This window comes from Anabrus simplex, chromosome 3 (assembly GCF_040414725.1).
Source record: "Anabrus simplex isolate iqAnaSimp1 chromosome 3, ASM4041472v1, whole genome shotgun sequence".
Lineage (NCBI taxonomy): Eukaryota > Metazoa > Arthropoda > Insecta > Orthoptera > Tettigoniidae > Anabrus > Anabrus simplex.
In genome coordinates, this window is record NC_090267.1 from 394,961,525 (window position 1) to 394,965,948 (window position 4,424).

Consider the following 4,424-nt stretch of genomic DNA (forward strand, 5'->3'; position numbering starts at 1 on the left):
TAGCTGCATTAAATGCTAGACCCGTGGTGTAGGGGTAGCGCACCTGCCTCTTACCCGGAGGCTCCGGGTTCGATTCCCTGCCAGGTCAGGGTTTTTTACCTGGACCTGAGCGCTGGATTGAGGTTTACTCGGCCTACGTGATTGGAATTGAGGAGCTATCTGACGGTGAGATAACGGCCTCGGTCTTGAAAGCCGATAATAACGGCCGAGAGGAATCGTCGCGCTGACCATACGACATCTCGCAATCTGCAGGCCTTCGGGATGTGCAGCGGTCACTTGGCAGGCCAAGGCCCTTCAAGGGCCATGGGGTTTGGTTTGGTTTGGTCTATGGACATTACCCAGACAACAACATCCATTAAAAGTACAATCACCGTCACCATTAACATCTTATAGTTTCACTGTATATGTGAAATAGGTCTCATCGTCCTTTGTCTGTACAGAGAACATTCACCTTTTAGACCTGTTAGCACTGGACTTTGTTAAGGTCACAAACTTCGGCATTACAATGAACACCAAGGCTGTACTAGAAATAATTCGGGGCCGATGACCTTCGATATTAGGCGCCTTAAAACAACAAGCATCATCAAGCAGAAATAATTCCATGCAAATGAAAAGAAAAATCTTGTATTTAAGTACCATTGTAGTGTGGACGAGTGATATGAACGGGGATGTAGCTCAGTGGTAGAGCGTTCGCTTTGCATGTGAAAGGCCCCGGGTTCGATCCCCGGCATCTCCAAAAATTTTAAATCTTGCAGAGTGCATTAAAACCCATTCCTAAGAAGCGATCTTCGACGTCTTAGTAAATTTCTTCCTTTCTTTAGGTCGGATATACAAGTGAGGAGGTGGGCCAGTACACCGTCCCCCTGCTTCACCTGCTGTTCTGAACAGGGGCCTTGTGGGCAGATGGGAAGATTGGAAAGGATGGACAAGGAAGAGGGAAGGAACCGGCCGTGGCCTTAAGCTAGGTACCATCCTAGCATTTCCCTGGAGGACAAGTGGGAAACCACGGAAAAACACTGCAAGGATGGCTGATGTGGGAATCGAACGCTCTCTTCTCTGTTGACGTCCCGAGGCTGAATAGCATCAGTTCCACTGCTCGTACCACTTTTAGAAATGTCGTGGCAGAGCCGGGAATCGAACCCAGTCCTCAGGGGATGACAGCTAATCACACTACACCACAGAGGCGGTCTTAATAAATTTACCTATCAAAATGTTGGTCCAATATCAGGAACTCATTGGCTATACTGCAAACTCCACGTTAATGAAAAAATATATTTCTTGTATTTAAGGCTCGTTGTGGTTAGGGGTTTCTGCGCACGGGGATGTAGCTCAGTAGTAGAGCGTTCTCTTTGCATGTGAAGGGTCTCGGGTTCGATCACCGGCATCTCCAAGAGTTTTAGATGTTACAGTGTGCATTATAACTCATTCGAAGGAATTTTTAGCGTCTCATTAAAAGTCTCTCCTTCAGTCATTTTCCCCCAGACTCGGCTAGGGATCCGACACGTACCACCTCAAGTGCAGTATCCTGGAACGTGAGACATTTGGTCGGGCATGAAACTGCAGAGGAGGACCAGTACCTCACCCAGACGGCCTCACCTGCTAGGCTGAACAGGGGCCTTGTGCAGGGATGGTAAGATTAGAGGAGACAGGCAAGGAAGAGGGGAGGAAGCGGCCGTGGCCTTGAGTTTGGTACCTCCAGGCATTTGCCTTGAGGAGAAGTGAGCAATCACGGGAAAACACTTCTAGGATTGCTGAGGTGGAAATTGAACCCACCTCTACTCAGTTGACCTCCCGAGGCCGAGTGGACCCCGTTGCAACCCTCGTACCACTTTTCAAATTTCGTGGCAGAGCCGGAAATCGAGCCCGGCCCACCGGGTGTGGCAGCTCATCACGCTAACCACTACACAACAGAGGCGGACATAACGCTACTCGTGCTGCTTTTCTCTGGAACGTTTGCAGTTCTCGAATGAAGTAAACCTGGTCTGGGTCCCATACACTCAATAGAACCATACCGGTAATCTATCTGGGGTCCTACCAGTGACTTAAACGCTCTCTCCTTTACATCATGTTATCACCATCGTCTTTCCCTTCTCCACACTGAATTTCGTGCTGTATTTCACAATTTTCTCGTTCAATACGTTCAATTGCCCTTTTACTTCCTGAGTGTCCATTCCGTACACCGCAATATCACGAGCAAATAATTGCTAATCTCTACATTATACAATGATTAGGTTTAGAAGTAGATATATGATTGTCGAACGTTTTGTAACTAATGGCTAGTTTAACATTATTTATGGTGGGTTTAGGATCTAATCTTGACTACGATTTAACGACAATTATTGCATTGTCTACATTACGTCAGTTAGTGTTGATGAAAAGAATTTTAGCAATAGTATACCCTAAGTTGGCTATTTTCTACCTTTGCACTCAATCTTTATACAAGGCATATGTGCTGGTTCTTCTTCTTCTTCTTCTTCTTCTTCTTCTTCTTCTTCTTATTATTATTATTATTATTATTATTATTATTATTATTATTATTATTATTATTATTATTAACTATTCTAAACAATTCTTTTTTTTTTGCTAGTTGCTAGTTGCTTTACGTCGCACCGACACAGATTGGTCTTATGGCGACGATGGGACAGGAAAGGGTTAGGAGTGGGAAGGAAGCGGCCGTGGCCTTAATTAAGGTACAGCCCCAGCATTCGCCTGGTGTGAAAATGGGAAACCACGGAAAACCATCTTTAGGGCTGCCGATAGTGGGGTTCGAACCTACTATCTCCCGAATACTGAATACTGGCCGCACTTAAGCGACTGCAGCTATCGAGCTCGGTCTAAATAATTCTCGAAGTGGTTTTCCGTGGTTTCCCACTTCTCCTCCAGACAAATGCCGGGATGGTACCTAACTTAAGGTCACGGCCGCTTCCTTCCCTCTTTCTTATCTACCCCTTTCAACCTTCCCATCTGCGAACAAGGCCCCTGTTCAGCATAGCAGGTGAGGCAGTCTGGGCGAGGTACTGGCCCTCCACCCCAGTTGTATCCACCGACCCAAAGTTTTACGCTCCAGGACACTGCCCTTGAGGCCTAATATTGCTGATCAATTTAACTAACGTAATGTATCAGCTCCCACATTCCTTGAAAATATTTGGCAATACATTATCACTCCGTCACATATAATACCAAACCAGATCCACTAACAGGCATGATTCAAATCGAAAACATGCAAGGGTATGTAAACATTATCACGTGCTAGCCATGCATTCGAAGCTGAAGCGCCCGCAACATGGCGATGCGCGAAAGTGTTAAATATTCCGCTTAGCATCAGCGCGCTCTGTGAGTCTAGATAAGTAATATTAAAGTCTTTGATAGGGACGGGATCCCTCGCTGTGTCCGAGGGAAGGAGCAATCCTGGACGGTAAACTGATTAAGAAAGAAGGAAAATAATAATAATAATAATAATAATAATAATAATAATAATAATAATAATAATAATAATAATAATAATAATCAGCAGCAGCAGCAGCAGCATTCATGTAAATGTTTAGGGACACGGCTTTGTCGCTATTTTGTTCCGCATTTCTTTAACGTTTTGTTCTAGAGCCCAGATTTCCATGCAAATACATTCTAAACAGCCGTTGTTTTTTCCTGCATATTTGCATGTTTTGGCCTTTCTAGGAGAAAATTCATGCATAATGCATGTTTTGAAAAATGTGTATTTAATAGCGAACATTTGGACGTTGATATTGCATAATATGACTTTTCTTCTGACTTTGGCGCATATATAATGTTAAGTTGCGTGATAGTGCCTTTCATGAATGATGGTGTGCAGAATTTGAGACCGCTTTTCCAGGTTATGTCTATTACTGAGAGACGGAGAGAGTGTTTTCTTCACATCCTATTTGACAACCAAAGTTAGTACATACGGTAGAGGTCCCATAAAACCAATTAACCAAGCACTTTCTTACCTACTACTTGAGTAAACATTGACGTAAGCCGGAAAGCTGCGGCAGGTAGAACAAAGTGATCCGTTCGAATCCTGATTTTGAGTTCGCCGACGATCACTGTAATTATTAGGAATAAGGTGTACCAGTTATAAATTGCTATAAATTGAACCGTAAATTATGCCTTACTAAATACTACTAATTTTTCGTCTATATTAGACGAACAAAACAAAACCTGCATCACACTTTTGTGACGCCGCATTATACAAACCTTGGTTTTGTACTGAACCCTCTTCTGTTGCTTCCCTGAAATTTCCTACCCGGAACTCTCACTCATCAAACGTCTTTGTTATCGCAGCTTCAGTCTTTAGCTGTTATTGAAGACATCATTATCTGCAATCACCGCACGGAGAAGTAGCTGCGGCAGGTAGAAATAAGGTGAACAAAGTGATCCGTTCGAATCCTGATTTTGAGTTCGCCAAG

At 44.0% G+C, this 4,424-nt stretch overlaps 1 non-coding gene across 1 annotated transcript; it reads left to right on the forward strand.

Annotated features, from left to right (window-relative positions):
- The first annotated feature begins 664 nt into the window (after window positions 1-664).
- Window positions 665-736, forward strand: TRNAA-UGC (transfer RNA alanine (anticodon UGC)). The gene has a single exon. It is a non-coding gene; the product is annotated as a tRNA-Ala (tRNA).
- The last annotated feature ends 3,688 nt before the right edge of the window (window positions 737-4,424 follow it).